Source organism: Artemia sp. Qi Xiang Cuo, chromosome 7 (assembly GCF_049724085.1).
Source record: "Artemia sp. Qi Xiang Cuo chromosome 7, ASM4972408v1, whole genome shotgun sequence".
Lineage (NCBI taxonomy): Eukaryota > Metazoa > Arthropoda > Branchiopoda > Anostraca > Artemiidae > Artemia > Artemia sp. Qi Xiang Cuo.
In genome coordinates, this window is record NC_142800.1 from 23,785,270 (window position 1) to 23,808,454 (window position 23,185).

The 23,185-nt window shown below is 35.8% G+C and overlaps 1 protein-coding gene across 1 annotated transcript in view; it reads left to right on the forward strand.

The window, feature by feature from the left end:
- Window positions 1–23,185, forward strand: part of LOC148950066 (uncharacterized) — a 135,152-nt gene that overhangs the window by 60,889 nt on the left and 51,078 nt on the right. The window lies entirely within an intron of this gene.

Sequence of the window (23,185 nt, forward strand, 5' to 3'; positions counted from 1 at the left end):
AACCAAATTCTTCTGACCAAGTTCTTTGGCCTTTTTAGGGCCCAATTTAGAAGCACTTGTTCCTCAAAACTACTCTTTTGTAGATAAGGAACCACTTAGTCCAAGGACTTCCCTGAGATTTCCTTATAATAAGGACTTAATGATATAAAGATCTGTTAGGAAAGAAAACTTCTTTGGCCAATTTAGGGCCCAATTTAGGCCCTCTTGGCACATGACAGAGCTGACAGGAAATGAAAGTTCTTTGGAACATTCATTTTTACCCTTTTTTACCCTCAGAAACATTTTTTTTACCCTTTGTTGGGCTCACTTTGGGGGAGCCATCATTTTTTTCTCCTCTTCAATGGGGTTTTCTGATAATAAGGATTTAAGAATATAAAGAGCTGACAAGAAATGAAAGTTTTTTGGCCCTTTTAGGGCCCAATTTAGACGTACTCGTGCCCAAAAACAACTATTTTGTTGATAAGGAACCATTTAGTCCAAGGACTTACCTTTGCAAGTATCAAACTGAGCAGGAACAAAAAGTTTTTTGGCCTATATCTGGCCTCTTAACACCGTCTCCTGGCAACTTTAGGATACCAGCCCAGGGTTCACAGTGTCTTAACATGTGATCCGACCAAGACTATCGCCAGGACAAAAATTTAATCTAAGAAATAGCCGGCTTAAAAAAAATATCAAATAGATGTCTTCTAACCAAATTCTTCTTTCAGAGAATGTTGTTCTCATTAGGGTTCTCTAAGTCCAGTCTACTTACCGTGAAACTTTCATGTCAATCCGGAAAAAAATATTTTTGGTCCATTTGGGGGTCATGAATTGATAATATCCTATTAATCTCAAAATATTTTTCCTTTTTAAGCTTGTTTTTCCCAGTACATATGTCCAGTAATTCACAAGCCGAACGGACAAAAAGCTAATTTGACCCATTTTAGGCTTCATGAATTAATACAATAGGTTGCCTTCAATAGTTTTGTCTTTGTCGAGGTCAAGCTCTCGCAGTCTACATACTCTGTAAGTTCAAATCAATTGAGAAAACACAAATTGCTGGCCCAGTTAGGTTTTACATATCGATCAAAATGCTTTATCGTTATTGTGGCCTACTTGATGTTGTCTACAGGTCTTGTAAACTTCAAGTCTATTAAAGCAAAATAGTTTAAGCCCTATTTCGGGCGTCAAAAATCGATACAGCCAAGATGAGTTTGAAATTTTTATCTTTGTAAATTATGGTTGCAAAATAAACGTGGTAATGAATTGTAAGTAAGAAGCGACTTGGCTCAAGAGTAACCGAAACTCTAAAAAATAGAATCTTGTTATCAATAGATACATCAAAATAATTGGCTTTGTGTGTTGATTCCAAATACATAAGATTAATTAAGTTTATTGTTACCCATCAAAGTGTAAGATTGCCCTACTTTTAGGACTAGAATTTCAGTCTGATTGTTGCTCTAAGCAGGCTCTGGGTACCCTGTCCTTCTAAGCATTCCTTCTGAACGTTTTAAAGTATAATTATAAATCTTTCTTCCCAGAGATCTTAAAGTAACAATCAGTCAATTGGTAGCGTGATAAACCGAGGCGATTTAGTTAAAATCGGTACTTAAAATACAGTGACAACTAAACTTCATTAGTAAATTTAATAAAAGAGGAGAAAACGTTATAATTCTAATTACAATCCTTCCAATGGCTCTTTTCTAATTTGAATGGTCTTTAATTGTGTGGGTGTGTGTTGTTCTTCTATTGTTCACATGTGATTCACCGAAAAAGGGAAATATCTTAATTTTAGAACTACAAAGTGAATAAATTGCACTTGGCTAATTTAGTTAAGGCTTAGATCTATTGTACTAGATTCTGTTAGGTCTAAATTATCAAATCAGGTACACTCTGTTAATTTGGTTAGAAATGAAAGCACCCAAGTTACGAGTTTTATTTGATTCGTTAAGGCACGTCGAGACGATAAATCAGAGGGGTTTGAAAATGGGCAAAGCTCGGAATAATCAAATAAATTTGTTACAAATTTATCAGTAACTCCAAAACAAGGTATCTTATAATTATTTCTTGTAGAAGGAATTAGTGTTCCTTGGATCTCTGGCAAATCTTAAGCTTCCTTAGGAAAGGTTTTTGATTTGAAGTTTCCTCGACTTGAACAGATCTTAAACTCTCTGTCTGTCCAATATTACCCAGCCCCCTCTCCTTGGTTTATCTGTATAACATCAAGGCCACCATTTGTATCCTACAGCTGGAAAAGAATTAGATAGGTAACGGACGAATAAAATTAAAAATTTCTCATCTCTTGGTTCGATCTGCCGTATAACGTTGGAAGTATCCAAGTAGGGATTACGTAAAACCAGGTCCAGGAAATTTCAATTTCTGGGTGTGAGATATATTATAAATACTAAGATTAAGTTCCAAGAGATACTAGGCTGGGAAAAGAGGAAGCACAAAGTTCTTTTAGCGATTACTCCTTGTTTTAGGGTTCCACCCCCCCTAAGCTTTAGGCTATTCGAAACTTATTCCTCAAAGTCTAGGCATCTGGGAAGAAATTATTTTAGATTATTTTAACCTTTAATAATGTTGTATTTTATTTAAACGGACCGAGCCTTAACTAAGTGAAATATACAAACGGGACTATGAAACCAATCACGAAAAATAGAATAAAAATCTAACAAGAATCTTAAGTTATTTACGCGGGTACTCTCCGCCTTTTTGTTATAATATAATCAATTTTAATTAGATGACATATAACTTAATGAATGACAAAGGATCTCAGGGTTACCTCAAACTATCCAGTAAGGCTCAAACCCTTTATAAATCAATTGGCAACTCTCAAAGGGGAATTATCGCTCTAAGAAAAATTTGGGCCAAAGGGGTTCAAAAGATGTAATTGTTAACTCAATTCAAATAGGATCCTTTGGGCTGGACCAAGCAACAGAAATGTTTCAGAGGTTCACCACTTTATCTAAGTATTACATTCAAATGATATTTAGACAGGCTAGTGGTAGTTTTTATCATAGGCAGCGCAATAGCGCTGCCTAAGTAAAGAACGGTGTTGGCACAATGTATTATTTATTTTCTTTCCATACTCGGGAAATTCGTATCGAAGGAGTTGTCGTAGAAACTTCGGAAAGGGCTCATTCGATTGGAAATTGGAGTGGCTAGTTCCATTTTTAATAGTCGAAAGTGATTGGAGGGCAACTAGCCCCCACGTCCGTCATTCCACCAAACACATCCAATCAAAATTTTGAGACAGCCATTTTGCGTAGAGATAGCCAAAATATAAATGTTTTTACTTTTATAACCTAAATAAATAAAATAATATTAACATTCTGATTACTAAATATCAGTTTATGTATATTAAACTGACAATGCACATTCATTGTTATTTTTTTCAGTAAAGTGCAAATTATGTTCTGGCCTTGGGAAGGCATAGAGATTTTGAGCACAACTGTTGTTAATTTCTGCTCGTTTTGAGTTTGACTCTGTTATTTATTGTAATTTCTGTTCGTTTTGGGTTTCATTTATTTATAGATGCTGATTTGCGGTAGTTTCGCGTTTCTTAGATTATTTTATTTTATTTTTGCTCATTTTTTGTTTAATGGAGTTCTTTACTTTTCTTTGAAAAACTTATTTCGTGGAAATATTTTTTTTATAGTAATCCTAGTTAAAGAAAACATCACTTACTCAGTTCCTAGTTTCCGAGGCAAAACTACCCTTATTTTTGTTAAAATCTGTCTTTTATTTTCTTATACTTGTTTTTCGTTCTTAACTGTCATCCGCTTGAGACTAGTTTTATGTGTCGTCCCTTCATTAAATTAATTAAAAAAAAGTTTTTCAAAGAAAAGTAAAGGCCATTTTAAACTTAAGCTCAGCAGATACAAATACCTTTTAAAATTCAAACTCAAAACAACCAGAAGTCACTATTAAAGAATAAATGAAACGCAATACGAACAGAAATTAAATAAACAATCATAGCAAAAACCTACAGCAAGTAATAATATAAATGCATAAATAGATCTTAAAGCGAATAATGCTTAGATTGAATATGAAAATCAAGCTTAAAACGAAAAAAAAGATTTTCCTATTTTAAGTATAAATGAAAATTAATAAAAACAGAAATTAAAGAAAAAATCAATTCAAACAAAAATACAATAGATATTAAAGTAAATTTATAAATAAATCTTTAAGCGATTGAAGCCTAGATTTAGAATGCAAATCAAGCTTGAAACCAACGAAAATTGCTACAAACAAGAGTTTGGGTATGACCTCCTTCTCTCACTGTAAAAGTCTAAAACCTTCAGCGTCATTGACGCTTTACTGAAAACCAATTTTACGACAAATATTTTCTTTTGTACTTAATATTGAAAATAAACATTAAAATTATAGTAACATTTTGAACTGATGAGCTTTCAGCAATTAATATTATTTTACCTCAATTATTCAGTTTTATTTATTAGCTCTTTTTAAGGATGTTAAAGACGAATATAGTTTCTCTGTAAACAAGTGTTTGGATACTGCCTCCTTTCCTAACTGTAAATAAAAACCAAAAGCCTACTGCGTCATTGGCACTTAACTGAAAACGAATTATATTACAAGTATTTTCTTTTCCAGTTTTTACACCATTGAAAATAAAATAAAATTACAGGGAAATAAACTCTTGAACTGATGGATCTTTCAACAAATAATATCATTATACATCAAATATTCAATTTGATGTTGTTTATACTTTCCCAGTCAGTTCAAGACGCATATAGTTTTCAGTAAAGCGCCAATGACGCAGTAGGTTTTAGACTTTTACAGGGAGATAAGAGTAGAGATGCTCGTCTGGATTTGCTGGGGCCCCTGTACCAAACAGGTTTTTCTGGTAGTCCTATTCTACAGGTCATTAAATCTTTGCCAAGAGATTTACGCAATTTCTAGTTTAAGGTATATGCATGTCTTTTTTTAGTGATAAAAAAAAACCAGCATGTCTTGTTTCGCTGTTAAGCAATTATTTTTTTGTTACCTTATACTTTGCTGAGGCCCTTGTACCAAACAGGTTTTTCTAGTAGTCCTATTATACAGGTAATTACTCCTTTGTCAAGAGATTTATGCAATTCCTAGTTTAAGGTATATGCATGTCTTTTTTTAGTGATAAACCAAAACCACCATGTCTTGTTTAGCTGTTATGCAATTATTTTTTTGTTAACTTATACTTTGACGGGGCCCCCGTACCAAACATGTTTTTATTGTAGTACTATTCTACATGTCATTACAACTTTGCCAAGAGATTTACGCAATTTCTAGTTCAAGGTATATACATGTCTTTTTTTAGTGATAAACCAAAACCAGCATGTCTTGTTTCGCTGTTATGCAATTATTTTTTTGTTACCTAATAATTCTACAACGCCCCCGTACCAAACAGGTTTTTCTGGTGGTCCTACTCTAGAGGTCATTACACCTTTGCCAAGAGGAACGAGTATAACTTGATTGGTGATAAGGATTCGAATAAAAGAAATAGTTTTCTTTACAATTCATATTAGTAAGAGAATTGAATTCAAAGAGAATAGTTTATTTGCGAGGATATTAGTGGAGAAAAAAAAAATGAGTGGTGCATTTACATTATTGGAGATTAATGATGGAGTTGACAACAGTGATGTACAAGTACCTGATGTAGCCGTGGAAATAACCGATAGCTTCACACGATTTCTTGAATGGGAAATTGTGTATGTCAGATATGTAATATCATTAAGCAAGTTTAAGCAGGAGCAGCAGCTGTATATTGCTGGGAAAGAGAATATTCTCCATATAAGTACACTTTGAACAGCATTAGATGTCCTATCAAAATACATTGATGAGAATAAAATGCATCAGTCATTATTATTGTGATTATGTTCAATAAAATTGTTTCTAAATCAATGGTATTTTTTTTTCTTTCTATAGTAGACTAGCGTATATTTTTTTAGAGTAGAAAAAAGAAATTCCGGTTAGTCTGAAGTTGGTTGTGAGAGAGTTAGGACTAAAAAAAATGGATAATTTCGAGAAAGATTGAATCATGAGGAATCTAGTTCTTATGGAAAAACATTTAATTCTAGACGATGATTTTCTAGAGTTGTCTATTCAAAGGAAGATATTTTCTCGGGGAATGCATGTTGATATAATGAAAAATGATTCTCCATCATTAGACTATTGTATGAAGCTTCTATATCGTGGTCCAAATGCATTTACACTATTTATTTATATATTGATCACTACAAGACCAAATGATACTTTGTATTTGCTTTTAAAAATTAGTTAGAGAAATTTAGGACTTTTTTTTCATGAGAAAGCATGAGAAAGATGGTGCTCAAGGAAAATTTACTCCTCTCTCTCTCTATCTCAGACAATTTTTTGTTGTTGTTGCTAGCTCAGTTTCATTGTGACAGTGAGAGTGTCAACACATGACAAAATGTTCCATACATGTCCACTATGTATGTACTCACTGGGCAGCTGGTCATCATGTGAGAATTGCACAATGATTGAGGAGTATGATGAAAAGTGTAGATTATACAACCCGTGTAAATTGCATAGAGGATATGCTGTGCAAATTAAAGGTTGTAATTCCTGTCTTGAAGAGGTGTGTGACTCTCATCCTAGAGGTTACCTATGCTCCAATTGTCATTATGATAAATGTAAGCAGTGGGAGAGTACATATCCCGGTATGATTGGAAAGAATCCTAACCGTGATTTTAGTTTATTGCTACGAGATTGGTATCGTCGTGGTTTTAGATTGGTCTGGGAAGAGAAACCAGGTCAACAATTCAACTGTTGGAACAACAAAAGAATTTGGTTTCTACTTCATTAATGCGAAGGCACTGGGTGTTTTAATTATAAGCCCACTGATTTCTATTTTGCTGTGATAGACTGTGATTCGACACTTGAGGACACTGTTTATGAAATTGCTTCAAATAAGCAAATTGAAACACGTGAATTCTATAGAATGAATGAGAATAGTATCATTGACTATACAAAGAGATATGACAAGAGTGAAGTTACACTCTACTGTAGAAAATGTGACCCTGACATTGCAATACATCAGGATCAGTACACTGTGAATTCAGTTAATCTACCTGTACTAGTTGTTGTTGACAAATAGCTAGTAGTGGATGAAATCTAAAGACTAGAAAAGTCGTTTTATCATGTATATATATTTTTTTTATTAATAAACAATTTCACATACATCTTTAGAACATTTTATTCTTAGGGCACTAAAATCAATATTAAATACACTTGTAAGTATATTCTCCACTAGAAAATCGTTCAATCGAGGTACGTCAACGTAGATGTCGAGAAACTGCTTGTAGGTGTAGCCACGACACCTGAACATGAAAAAGAGTAGTGCATGACAGCCACAAGTCTTAGTTGCTAAATTCTGTACTCTTCGTTGATTTTGAATAATGGGCTTCCGACTGTTTTCGATAAATTTGCTGATTTATGGAGTGTAGAATTTATATGATAGACCAAGAGGGTGAAAAAATTCAATATTCTTTTATATCTGAAAGATATAGAGCCAATGGCCCGTCTCAAAATTTGAGGGACTGATATTAACAATTTTTTTGATGTTGTTAGAAATTAGAATTTCTTCAGTGAAGTCCGATGGTATACAATAGGCGTTGTACTGGGACATGTGTAGATCTATATTAAATGCGTTGATTATTTGGTTTCTGTTCATGGTGCTACGTCTAGTAGAACACTGCCGTCGGGCGTGATTTCCCAATAGGTTTCAAATTGACTCAGTGATATTAGTGTGATACTCTCGGTCAGAGTATTGGCAAATGTACACTCTAAACGTACATTCTCTGTTCGTACTATGGTCATATCTTGCATGCCTGTCAAATCCAAAACAATAACCCCATGATTTTTTGAAAACATTGAATCGGTTATTCCATTTTCAAATAGTTGAGAGTCATGATCTAGGGATTGCATAGTCAACTCGTACAGAGTTCTATAGGATTTTTTGTCAAATGATAGAGTGTACAGTGGAATACCATTCACTTTGCACACGAGGCTAGATAGACCAAAAAAATTAAAATCGTGGGGGGACTCAGTCCAGGATCCAACGGCACTGCCACTCTTCACAAAGAACAATGCGAATTTTGATGGGATTTCTCCATTGATAAATGATGAATCGCTATAACTACGAGAGCCGGTGGCAATGTGACGTTGATTGGTGATCGTATGGGGGACAAGAAGTTTAATGTTGTTACCATTGGCTCTTAGCTTTTCCACAGCCAATACAACAGAGCTCAGAACTTGCTGTTGTTGGACCTAGAGAAGTGTCGGTGGAATAATAACATTTATATCTGGTCCTGCTGGAAGCTTTTTTCTCAAAATGAAATTCGATGAGGCCATCTGTAGCTGTATGACAATCTTGATATTTGGGGGTAGCCATTGGGATATATTGAATATCTCATGATTTAATTTTCCAACTAGATGATACTCCTGGGTCACTGCAGTAGTCAACTCACCGTCAGTATCAACACCTGACCGATATTCATAGCCCAATGATTGTCCTCTCAACTCCTTGTACGCCTTTGGTGTCATCATCATAAATTGTATGTAGCTTGCATAGTTTGATAAATTATTGCTAGTGCTCACCAATGTTCCATTAATAAATACATTAATTTGTTTGAATAGGTTGTGTAGAATGCAGTTTTCATAGGAGAGACCATCGCCGGCATTTGGAGTTGTATTATCTGACTTTTTTTTCACCACAGCATTTAAATCAATAAATAATGATGACAAATCAATGAAATAGTCTTCATTGGAAAATATTTGGAATTGTATATTTTCCGGGAGGGGTTGTTGGGGGTGAATTTGTTCATAGTAACCATACTTGACACTGACATCACCATTTTCAGCATTGAAAAGATTCAATAAGGAACTGATTGATGGATATGATTCCTTGTAGGGGAGATAAGTCATCTTAAGAAAATAAATCCTTCTTTGATCGAACATTTTTTTTCTTCTTCTCCTTCTGCTGCTCATTGTCCTTTGCTATTATATTTCTCAAAGTCCCTGTTGATGTCCTCTGCTTCCTGTCTGGGTAAAGACTGATGAGTGATTGATGCAAACGCCTCCTTTTCAATCCCTCTACATTTTTTCGAGATTTTAATTGCTCCCCAATGGTTTTTGCTGAATGTCTAATATTATCCTTAACACTCTCCTTGAAATTCTTGCCCAGCCCCCAATACTGTCGTGTTGAGGCAGTAAAATGTGATACAGCAGGTACAAGATATTTTCCGGAAAGGGGTAGGAAAGAACGAAATAGCCTAGCAAACCAGCTGCCAAGACCATAGCCAGACATTGTAGTACGCCCCTTGTAATAGTCCAATCCATTGCATGTTTGACGAGGACTCAAAGCACCAACAGAACAATCGATATCAGGACAGACAAATGAAATTCTCCTATTGTTCAATTTAGGTTGTTTTACCGTCATCGGTGACAATAGGTCAAAAATGACATGTAATCAATGCAAAGCTTTTGGCTATTGCGAGAGGATCACCCAATTCATTTCTTAGTGTTAACTGACAGAGTTCCAAATACGAAGTGTTTACAGGAACATACTGGAGATGCCTTATATTATAGTGATGAACAAGTTCATGAGTTGTTTTTCGTTCAAGAACACGTAGGAGGGGGGAATTTGAATTACCGACTCTCGACGTTTCCACAAAAGATGCATAGAGAAATATGCAAGAGTCCGAGGCAAAACCAGGTGGATAATCAGCAAAAATATCTTGATCCATCCCGTAAACGGTGCCAGCATTTTTCCCATGGATCAAATTCTGTTTAAAGCCAAGAACACATCTCAAATTGTCATTGAGAATAATTGTTTCAGTGTCAACAGGTGAGCTAATGTAAATCCTATCATGTTCCAATGAATAATTAAAATGGAATGTACCATTCCGACGATATGAGATTTTTCTATTGATTGTACGACACAAATCCCCCATATTATAATATTCAATATATTTCAATCCGACATGTGGATAGTCACTAGATTTATGTGCTTCAACCCATTCATAGTCGACATAGCCCAACCCATTCATAGCCCAATTGAGTGTTATAGCTTTTATATCATACACACGATCCTTTCTCAGGATGTCATAGGTATTTCTGAGAATACAGTCGACAAGAGCCACTTCATACGCACCGTCAAATTTGATGGCGGGTGAGAGTTACTTCCAAAAATCACTTGTCGTATCCAAGTCATTGTAGAGAGGATCGGAAACGTTGGACATGAAAGTTACATAGAAATCATGGGGCATTGTCAATATCTTCAACACCGATCCAAGAATCAAAATCAGAGTTGTATCCTAGCCACCGAACAAGTAACTGTTTCTTACCCCTACGAGTACATCTCTTTAATATATTTTTAATTGGGTAGCTTTCACTTCAATTTTTAATTTTTTGCAGTTCATAGTCATAAAAACAACCGAGAATATCTTCATACTTTGAATAGAGAAGACGATAAGATACTTGTTTATTGTCTTGGATTATTGCCACTTAAAAAATTCAGTGGACCACAAGTAATTCCCCTTTTCAAAAACATTAGTTGTTCTATTAATTCGAACAGTATCACCAACATTGAATTTATTTTTCTTCTTGACATTTGATTCATTGGAATATTGTTTAAGAAAAGTGTCAATTGTATCATGATCCGAATGATGAACTTCCGTTGGTGTAGAGTTGGACAATGATCGATGAGGTCGTTGATTATAAATCAACGACCTCATTGATTCATTGGAATGATTCATTGGAATATTGTTTAAGAAAGGTGTCAATTGTATTATGATCCGAATGATGAACTTCCGTTGGTGTAGAGTTGGACAATGATCGATGAGGTCGTTAATTATAAATCAACATGATTTTACCTAGATCATGAATAAAAGTCGATGTATTTTTCAATGTACAATATCTTGAAATTAAAAGTCGAATAGTTCTTATCAATCGTTCGGCCAATACAGCCTTTATAGGACTTTGACTATGATAGAGCAATGTACTATATTTCTCTAGTACTTTTGCAAGATTAGGATTAACAAATTCACTACCATGATCTGTTTGAATTTTTTATACGAATACTTTTCAAGAAGGCTCTCAAGTGCTTGAATAACTTCAATGCCTTTATTCGATTGCGATAGAATTGCATGTGTCTAGCAACTAAAAACACTGATAGCAAGTAAAGTGCACTTTTCCGGTATCTTGTGATGTCGTTGAAGTTCATCTAGAGTCAAGAAATATGCTTGCATTATTTGCGATAGGTAAAAGGCTTTAGTTTTTCGATATTGATTGGCATGAAGTCTATGATTTCTATGCAGAGTGTAACTTAGTTTATTTTGTTGATAGTGTTGCACACTTTTAGTGTGAATAACTTTGACTTTGGAAATAGTTGTGGGGGACCTCAAACTCCCCACCTCGCCAATATTATTATAAACACCTTTCTGAACTTCAGCCATTTTGAACATAAACACGATGTGTAATGTCCGCTACCCTTTTGTATACGGGCTGGTGGTGACCTTGGTTTATATGTCTCCGCTGTAGTCTAGCCATCAGTGGTGTTCTAGTATTTCCCTAAATTGTTTTAAAATCTTCTTCTTCTTCAAGTTCATATTTTAATGCTGATGACGCTAATGCACGTTCATTTAATTTTTTTTAGAATTTTTTTATTGCCGATAAGACTTTTGGGGAAGTTTAATGTATTTAGAAAGTTGTATAGATGAGTGTCAAATGATAATAGTCCTTTACGTTTTGTAACCATGTCATAAATTAAATCAAGTAAATTATAGCTCTTACCCTTAAATATAATCCTTTCCACATTTCCCTCAACTTGAATTTTACCACTTTCCAAGAGATAGGTTAAGAGTCGTTTTATTTTTTCGCCAAATTTTATGGGGCAGATATTTACAGATTTAAATAAAAATTAATACAATTCCTCCTTCTTTAATTGTGTTCCAGCAGCAGCAGCAGCAGCAGACTCTTGAGAAGATGATTCTTTTTTGGGATCGGCAGCAGCAGCAGTGGGCTTCGACTGCAGTTATGGGTTTCGGCATTTCGGCAGCAGTGGGATTCGTGTTTGTCCACTCGGCGAAGTGCATCTTGAAGTAAAATCAGTTTTTTATCATCCTCAATATTTTCATTGTCAAGGAATTTACTCAGATTGTTCTCAAGTTCTCCACGGAGTAAAATGTGAGTTATAATTAAATATATCTGTAGGGTATTAACATTCTCGACAGAACTCTGTTGACGAGTCCAGCAATTATTGATAATACAGGCGAGAAAAGACCACCGCCCTCATAAATCAGTCGTTTATTTTTAAAATTATGTCCATTCTTTTGATAATCTCCTGTGCGCAAAAATGACTTATGTTTCTTTTCCTGTTGCTTAACTACTTCTGGTAGTTGAACATTGCCCTCGGGCAAATTTAAACAAAGTTCGGATATTAGATTAATGAAATCATTGTCAATACCATGTTTGAGTACTGCTTTTCTAAGCTGAGGTTTTGAAGTGCTTAGAACTGAGAACCAATGCCTATTTTCATGTACTTTCTTCAGTGTCATGATAGCGACTAATAGGTCTTTTTAGTGTTCACAGGGAGATATACTGTAATTCCATTGTCAAAATATCTGTGACTACACGCAGATCCTCGGGTGTATTTTGATTAAGATAAAATAGGATATAACCGTGGGGTTTATTAGTTGCCTGATTGTATGCTGAGAGCAGATATTTAGGGGCACCTGGATAGATTTATTTATTGAGGGTTATTTGCGAGCTAGAATCACGAACAACTCTGTGGATGATATACTAGGTGCAGTTCAAAGCAAGTGTTCGCATACATTTGCTCTGATGAAAGAGATTGTGTAGAACCAGAATAACGGAAATCTGTTCATGATGAGAGCGAACAGTGAACAATCGCAACATTTGCTGGGACCATTGTTCAATAGATTCGGCCAGATCGTCAATGATCAGCCAAGAGTTTGGTTCAACAATGTTGAAAACATCAAGTCCCTTTATGAACTGTATTTGCACCAATCCCAAGGCAGCAATTGCTTTTATTTTATCGTATGACTCCTGCCAAATACTATAGCAATAGTAGATTTTTTTCGGCTTTTCCACAAACATTTTATCGCAATTTTTAATTATTTTAGTTAAGAGCGTTGTTTTGCCCGACATTGAGGGCCCACACAGAAACGATCTGAATGGTGTTTTAAATTGATACATGTTCCTTTCAACAGTTCACCTGGACAACTAACTGTAGACCCTAATTGTCTAATGACTAAATAATTTCCCTACTACTACTACTCTGTTCTTCAAAAAGAAGACAAAGACGAATAAAGAATCATATTTTTTTCTTTTATTATATGCACATAAAAAACTAACAATACATTGAAAAAAAAATACACCTTTTAAAATTTATTTATAATAAAAAAAATACAACATTTACATGGGTACAAAGAGAAAAAACACTTTTTTTTTGGTTATTTATAGAGAAAAAAAAACATTAAATTAGAGAGAGCACTTGAAAAAAAAATCTGCTCTAAGTCAAAAAAAAAAGATAACTTTGGTGACGGTGCGCCCCCCGCGGGGGGGGGGGCCGCCCCCCCCCCCCCCCGGGCCGCGAGGCCCCCCCCCCCCCCAAAGGCCGCGAGCCCCCCCCCTCCCCCAAAAGGTTTTTAGGAAATAATTTACAGGACTTTATTTAAACCGAGACTTTCCCTATGGGCAATACATTCGATCCGGTCTGAAGTTAAATAGTGACCAAGGGGGAGAGTGGTCACACCATCTTGACAAACATAGACCTTGTCGGAAATGGTACTGATGGCTATATTTTCTACATTTACAGTAAAGTTCCTGTAGTTGTGGGAACGAATTGCCAACAATTTGGCTCGTGGAATAGTATTTTCAACAATACAATTCCTATAAATGTTCATGTCAAAATTTTTATCCACATAGCGCGTGGGTACTCCTTTGCAACGTTTCTTGATTTCCTCGTCGTATGTCTGTATAAAGTACACCTTCGGACCTACAAAGATACCACGGGAAATCACGTCACTTCCTGTTTAAGATTTAAAAAAAAAAATTATATTTGGTACTCCAAGTTTGAAAATCTAAGGATAAATAAAACCCCACCCGATGGGGTAGTACAATCCGGAACAGATACTTTCACCCTGTACCAACTCATCAAGTATATCTCGGTTTTTTGCTTTTAACAATAAAGTATCCGTGTCACTCTAGCACACCTTTAATTGCCCCATTTCTGGTCACTGTAGCCTAGCCAAATTATAATAAAATTCCAACTTGAGGTTCTTTTAGATCTCCGAGATAGCACTTCCTGGAGCAATATTTTTATTCAAGATAATGCATCTTTTTTTCCTATTCAAAAGTACCATGTCCGGGCCAATGATTGTGAAGGAAGTGTAATTGGGATCGGCAATAATTCGAGCACATTGTTCTGGATCAGTCACAACGTCACAACGATTCCTATTGCGAACACTCTCACGCATTTTGCCGAAAGCCGAATTCAAAATGAGTTTATAAATTTCTTTTTCGGCTATCGTCTGTGCTGCAGAACGTTTGCTGACAAAAGTGTCAACAAATGTTTTCAAATAGGGTTTTTGACTAAACTCAAGTGATCGGTGAACCTTTGTGACATTTAAACCGTTGTTGCACATCCATTTTAAAGCCACATGATGTACAACTATGTTTTTTTTCGGCCGAAGGTCAGCAATAAGTTTTTGTTTTGAAGGCGCCCAATGCAATCCGTCCACCTCGACTAAACGACTATTGCGAGGACTCGAAAAGTCCTTAGTCACAGGTCTATTGATACATGTAAAAAAAAAATCATTCTCTAAGTAGGGAAAATCAACTGATTTCCCTCCGTCAAATTCAAAAAACTATCAACCTAACACAGTTTCCTACGACATTTCGATGTTGGGGAACTGGATAGTACGATGATGATTGAGACTTTTTCAATCGGCATCCGGTAACGACAAATCGGACATGGCTGAGGGGTAGAGAGGATCCATAACGAGGAAAACTGCCTTCGATTTGGTCCTCTTCTTCTCTCCTGTTAGATCAGTTTCTAAGATACGGTCCCCGTGAAAAACAAACCCCCCCCCCCCCTCTTTGACCTCTCGAGGAACAGGTACTGATCAATGTCGGTAATTAGCCCAATTTTGTCCCCACAAATTTTCAGGATAAGGTCCATCACTAGATGAGGTGAAGAAAAATAATATCCCAAATCACGATTAAATTCCTCATAGATTTTATCCGTATTTTTACATATAATTTCTAACAGGGTTAACACGTCACTCGACAAATACAGCTTGCAGTAGTCAAACCAATTTTTACACCCTCCCTCTGCCCAAACTTTTTTAGCAAAACTGTATTCCTCGGGGGTGCAACTACGATCGTGAAGACTGTCGTAAAATGATTCAATTGGAGGAATAGATTCCTCGGCGAATCTCTATGTTGAACAATAATGGTTATACGGATAGATTCCCTTGACCGTTAAAAAATTATATATAGCATTTGGAAATTGTGGCTTGAGAAGGGGAAAAGTATTGCTGCCGTCATCATTTATCTGCACTTGAATTAATTAACGCAAAGATTTAGGGACAAAACTGTAGGAATCTAAAAAGCAAATTTTATTCGTGTACTCAACACCGGCTTCAACAAATTTCCACATAAATTCCAAAAAAAGCAACTTTTCCGATGATTTAGGTATGATTTTGTATGTAAAGCTGTCTATCACCCATGCATCATCATCTACTCTTCCATTTCTTTGAAGATACGCCAATACAGGTAGCAAATACTTCAGATCATAGTTAGAGTTATGTATAAAAACCGGTAGAAAAAGTTGTTGTTTAATTTTTAAATTACACGAAGTGTGAGCCCAACCGCGAAAGTTACTTTTTCCCGTTGAATTAAGGTCAATAAGGGGATTGGGGTCCTGCACTGCGTCTTTTGGGGCGAGAGTCCCCCTACACACCCAGCAAATTGTCCCCTTTTCCAGCGCCAGTTGCTCTTTATCCGACAATGTCATTGGATAGTTGGTATGGCGTAATCGTGAAATTGCCTTGTTTGCCGTTTTTATTAAGGAAACCAATAGCTTTTCCATACTGCCCTCCTCGTCCATAGTAAAAAAAAACTCTTCCAATTGCATTTTATTGTTGCAGTTGCTACGGGCATGTGCGTAGGAACATGCAACTAGTTTGTGTTGCTTGACTATATTTGGCCTTGATGGGTCCGATACCTCAACCAGTCTTGTTTCACAGTCCAAAGACACTTTATCAGCTTGTAGAAGGGAATTTTGGAAATTTTAAAATTGTAAAGTGTCTTTGCGTTCTGCCGGCATTTCTATTCTTTGATTTCCATGAATTTTGCAATGCCCCATGTGATCTGAGAATATTCTTTCAATTTTAAATGAGGAAAGGCACATGGGGCAATAGAAACGTTCTCCAAATTTTTTGCCTTGAGATAGGAGTCGACTTATTGCTGTGACGGGGAAAAAATGACCATAAGAATTTACATCTTTGGGAGGTTCGTAAATAACCCATACACAATTTTTAACATTTTCCACCATCGGTGTCCTCACTGAATACAACACTCCTTTTTTATTCGGTTTTTTTCCCCCATCTACAAATTCAGTGTCTTACTGGAGAACAACCACCCCCACCCCAACATATTAAATTTCGTTATAGAAAATGCTTATTTATTTCAATGACAATGGATTCATCACCTCCAAAAAATAAAAATTTAATTTGGGGAAATTTTTTCCACCGTTGCGAGCAAGTTTGTCGAGATTTTTCATTGATGATTCATCTTTTAATGTCTTATGGGCTGCTGCTAAAAACGCATATTTAAAACATTGCAGTCCCGTGTCAAAATTGAAACCCTGAACCCCTCCTGTAGCCGACAAATCTGGGTGGCATTTTATTCTTTTACCTCGCCCTCCCCTTAAAATAAAGTTTTTTTTAAATTTACTGAGATTCAGATCCTTGCATTCAATATATAACCTTACGGACCCATTTCCCCTCTCGCTAAACGTGTCTAAAGTTCAAATTAGTTTACGACCAGATGAATAAGTTGTCTTCAAAATCGTTTAGACCTGGGTAAAAAGTTAGATTAGCTATCTAAAAATGAAAATAAAAAATATCCCCGTGTGTTCCCTTGTGTAAATAAACTGTTTTATTTACCGATACTTTAATAATTCCTCCACCACCCCAATTCTGAATCAGAATCTCAATTTTTTCTCGAATTTTGTCGATATAGCTATGGAGAACTTTCACGGGGTCATTTAAAATAATGCTCGCGTTTTCCTCGGGGGAGCTAAAATCTACCCTGTATGATTGCAAATGACTTAGAGCAGACTCTAAGAGATAAAATTAACGTAATTCTGGGAACATAGCACTATTTTCATGTCCTGTGCCTGTTTGTTCAGGACTCAATTTACTAATTGTAAAGTTATCGTTAAAAATGTCCCTAGAAAAATTAGGCCCAACACTGTGCATAAAACTGTCCATTTCTCCCCTGTAAATAAAAAATGTATAGGGATATGGAATAATTGACTGTTGTTAACACCATTCAGCGTAAAAGGGCAATTACCTCTAATGTAATGAATTCTCTGACCAAGGACGGCAGCGTTTTTACCAGCTTAACCCATTCAATACAAACCGTCGAGTGTAAGTTTTTTTTTTTGACGAAAGTCTTAACCAACTTTTAACACACTTTTCTTTTTTTCTTTTTTATCAAGCAATTTTTTTTTAACTATAATGTTACCCCCCCCCCTCACCCGGGGAGGATCCCGTGGGACCCGGGAGCTTCCTTCGAGGTAGGAGGATCGATGCCCTTTCGAGTTGAAATATCGGACTTCACGGCACTGTTCAAATAGAACAGCCTCATATTCTTTCTCGAATGCATCTTTCAATGAAAATAATGACTTGAATTGAATTTGCCCAAAATAATGTATCGTCGTATCGTTGTGAAATACATAATTAGTGATTATTAAAAAAAAGACCTTATCGCAAATACACATCCTGTCACATGAAACCCTACTTAAAATTCAAAGCGGATTAAGTAGCGATGGGATAATTTGATAAGCGCCGGATATACACAAAGGCTACTGCAAAATATACAGTATTCAGAGAACGATTTGTGAAACAGTGAATTGTTCGTTTTTCAAATAGTTAGTTTTTGTTTAAAAGGAATATTGGAATTATTGCATTAGAATGCGTCTTGGTTAGAATTTTCAAGGTAAGGTTTTTTTTTATAGAAATGCGTGATAAGCTATTTCAGCGTTATTAGCATTCCTTTATACACCGCTAATTTGTTTATTGAAATAAAATGAAATAGTTTAGAAACAAATTTTAAGTTTTACTCATCAAAAGCTATGTGCCTGAGAAAATTTTGTCTTATTTTTAAAAAAAAAAGGAAAAAAAATATATACACTTACAAGTTCTGGCTGTACATCAGAAGTCCCTGGCATGGCGTGAAGAGGAGTGTCCCTCCTATCTTGATCGGATGAGGCTGACTCGAATTTCTTGCTAGGTTGCATAGAGACTCCTGGCTGGTCCGACGAACTAGCAAATCTGATTACTTCTGGCCTTGCATCTTGCATTGATGCAATATCAATGTCTCTAGCTTGTATAGCGGAGTTTTCCATCCTTGTAACCCACTGTGTTTTCGATTTTTGACCGGACTGCTTAGGGACTGACACTGACCAGGCGGCCTCGTCATCTCGCGCTTTCTTTGATGGAGGAGGAGAACATTCTTCTCTATTTGCGGTAGCCATAGCTATCTTTACAGCTGGAGGAGCAGCAAATTCTTCATAATTTGTCTTAAAAAGAAGAGAAAAAATTAGTATCCAAATAATTTCCCCTTTTTTTTACAGAAAGAAAGTTAGTCTGCACAAAGAACCCCCCTCTAACCACATGGAATCGAGGAACAAAGTCTCTCTAAAACTCAAGAATTTTATTTTAAAAGATGAAAGAAGGACATTCTTAACACCAAAATATCGTTTTTAACAGATGCCAAGTAAAGAAAAACTTCTCTATAATCGGTCAATAGCCATCTTTCCATTCATATATTTTTAAAAAAGACTATCCTACATATAGATATCGTGTTACTAAGCACCCAAAATTTGAAAAAAAAAATGACAAAATTTAATTAGCTAGCTCACTTCTTACTTATTCAGAATATTAACGGCTCAATTCTTACTTATTCAAAATATTAACAGGGGGGCATAGGATCTTCAATTCCATAGTAACGAAACACAAAAAAAGTCGACAATTATATGCAAAGCTTTTAAAAGTTATATACCTAAATTACGAAATATTTAAAATCATGGAAAAAAAGGAAGACCAACCTTTGGGATTTGAACGAAATTCGAACTTTAGTGTAATTCAGGAGGGAGGCAACCTTTCATATCTGCCAAAACTAATATGCAAATTCTATTCTAATTTTTCATATACATTGAACCAAAATCAGAGTGAACATGCCTCTCTTTTTTGAATATTTACTAAAATTGAAATACAGGGAATAATTTAATATTTTATGATGATGAAGGAAGCTTTTTAAAGAGGTAACTACATAGTGTAAGGAAAGAATTTCTTCCTTAACTTAATGACGAGACAATTTCGTTTTATCATAATAATCAGAAAATTTTTCTCACCAGAAATTGCTTAGAATCATCCATTTTCTATGTAAATGTTCACAAAAAATTTCAGTAGTGTTAAGTTGAATGAACTATTCAAAACTGTTGAAGAACCTAATTTGAAACCTGAATATATACAAAAAATAATTGCATAACAGTGAAACAAGACATGCTGGTTTTGGTTTATCACTAAAAATGACATGTATATACCTTGAACTAGAAATTGCGTAAATCTCTTGGCAAAGATGTAATGACCTGTAGAATAGAACTACCAGAAAAACATGTTTGGTACAGGGGCCCCAGCAAAGTATAAGGTAACAAAAAAATAATTGCATAACAGCGAAACAAGACATGCTGGTTTTGGTTTATCACTAAAAAAAGACATTCATATACCTTAAACTAGAAATTGCGTAAATCTCTTGGCAAAGATGTAATGACCTGTAGAATAGGACTACCAGAAAAACCTGTTTGGTACAGGGGCCCCAGCAAATCCAGACGAGCATCTCTACTGATAAGGATGTCATACCCAAACTCTCGTTTGTAGTAATTTTTGTTCATTTCAAGCTTGATTTGCATATTCAACTTAAGTTTCACTCGTTTTAAGATTTATATATTAATTCACATTAATATCTATTGTATTTTTGATTGCATTGATTGTTTATTTAGTTTCTGTTCGTTTTAAGTTTCATTTATACTTACAACAGAATTTTTTTTTTCGTTTTAAGCTGGATTTTCATATTCAATCTAAACATTACTCGCTTTAAGATCTATTTATTCATTTATATTATTACTTGTTGTATGTTCTTGCTTTGATTGTTTATTTAATTTCTGTTCATTTATTGTTCATTTATTTTGGGTTTCATTTATTCTTTAATAGTAATTTCTGGTTGTTTTGAGTTTGAATTTTAAAAGGTATTTGTATCTGTTGAGCTTAATTTTAAAATGGCTTTTACTTTTCTTTGAAGAACTTATTTTTCAGAAAGTTTTTTTAATTTATTTTTGTTCGTTTTTGATAAATGTTTTTAATTTTTAAAATTTTCTTATTTCAAAATCAAACTTTAAAAAAAAAATTAAATATTCATCAAAGTATCAAAACTGGAATCAATGTGAAAAAATGTGTTTGTGTCAACCTCAGAGTTTTCATTATCTGATGTTTGAACAATTTTTAACAAAACTGCTATCTCAAAATTTTTATCGGATGGGTTTGGGGATAAAGGGCGTGGGGGGACTAATTAAGCTTCAGTCTCTTTTGACTCTTTAAAAGTGAACCAGAACTTTCTATCTTCAATCAAATGAGCCCTCTCTGAAGTTTATACGAGTATCCCTTCTATAAGAACCATATATATCCCCGGAGTATAACTTACAGCGCCTGTGTCTGGGCCCTTGGCGTTGTGTCGAACCTGGAGTTTTAATATCTGATGGTTGGACTATTTTTAACAAAATGGTCACCTCAAATTATCGGATGGATTTATCCGTCCGATACATCAAAGCCGTGGAGGGCGAGAGGAGCTAGTTGCCCTCTGATCTTTTTTCACTCTGAAAAAATGAGCTACAACTTTTAATTTCAATTCAAATGAACCCTCTCTGAAGTTTATACGAGCATCCCTTTCATAAGAATCACATACGAGCCCAGGACTTAGCTTAAAATGCCTGCCCCCCGGGCCCTGGGGGATGTGTCAACACCGGAGTTTTTGTTATCTAACCTTTGAACTATTTTGCAAAAATGGCTCTCTCAAAGTTCTTTTCGGACTTATTTCAGGAAAATAGAGCGTGGAGGGGGGATGGTTGCCCTCCAGTCTCTTTTGACTCTTAGAAAGTGAACGAGTACTTTCAATTTCCAAGAATATGAGCCCTCCGAAGTTTATACGAGCAGACCTTCCAAAAGAACCATATATGCCCCCAGAGCAATACTTGCAACGCCTACCCCGGGCCCTGGGGGGGGGGGTGTTGCGACACAGGAGTTTTCTTATCAGACCTTTGAACTATTTTAACGAAATGGCCATACGTAAAGGAGTTTTTGTTATATGATTTTTGAACTATTTCTAACAAAATGGCTACCTCAAATTTTTTATCAGATGTATTTGGAGAAAAGGGCTTTGGGGGCTAATTGCCCTCAAAATATTTTTGACTCTTGAAAAGGGCACTAGAACTATCGATTTTCAATCGAATGAGCCCCCTTAGAAGTTTATACGATGACCACTAATATATGAAGTGCCTCTGGGAAAAAAATAAATGGAGTGTGGGGGGAGGCTAGCTGCCTTCCAATCAATTTTGACTCTTAAAAAGTGAATTACAACTTTCAATGTCCAATCAAATGAGTCCTCTAGAATTTTATACAAGCATCCCTTCCATTACAATTATATATGCCCCCAGGGCATAACTTACAACGCCTATCCCCGGGCCCTGGGGGGCTATGTCGACACGAGAGTTTTTTGTTATCAGAACTATGAACTACTTTTAACAAAATGTCAATCTCAAAATTTTTATCTGATGCATTTAGGGCGGGGAGGAGAGCGGGGGGGGGGCTAGTTGCCCTCCGATCTCTTTTGAGTCTTAAAAAGTGAACAAGAACTTTCCATTTTCAATCAAATTAGCCCTCTCCGAAGTTTTTACGAGCATCCCTTCCATAAGAACTATATATGCCTCTAGAGCATTACTCATAACGCCTGCCTCCGGGCCCTGGCGGGTTCCGTCGACACAGGGATTTTCTTATCTGACCTTTGAACTCTTTTTAATGAAATGGCTATTACAAAAATTTTATCGGATGGGCTTGGGTGAAAAGGTTGTGTGTGGGGTGGAGCTAGTTGCCCTCGGATATCTTTTGACTCGTTAAAAGTGAACTAGAACTTTCAATTTCCAATCAAATGAGCCCTCTCTGAAGTTTATACGAGTATCCCTTTCATAAGAACCATATACTCCCCCAGGACAACACTTACAACTCCTATCTCCCAGGCCCTTTGGGGGAGTTTTTGTTATCTAATTTTTGAACAATTTCCAAAAATCTGGCTATTTTAATATTTATAGCGGATGGGTTTGGGGGAAAAAGAGCGTGGGGGCTAGTTGCCCTTAACTCTCTTGACTCTTAAAAGTGAACTAACACTTTCAATTTCCAATCAAATGAGCCTTCTATGAAGTTTATACGAGCATCCCTTTCATAAGAACGATATATGCCCTTAGGTCACAACTTAGAACACCTTCCTCTGGGCCCTGGGGGTTATATTGACACCGGATTTTTTCTTTTCCGACCTTTGAACTATTTTTAACAAAATGTATGTCTAAAAATTTTCATCAGATGGGTTTGTAAAAAGAAGGTGGGGGGGCTAGCTGCCCTGGGATCTCTTTTGACTATTAAAAAGTAAGCTCCAACTTTCAATTTCCAATCAAATGAGCCCTCTCTAAAGTCTATACGAGCATCCCTTTCATACGAATCATATATGCCCCAGGGCATAACTTAAAACGTCTTCCCTCGGGCCCTGGGCGGTTGTGACGACACCTGAGTTTTGTTATCTGACTTTTGAACAATTTTTAACT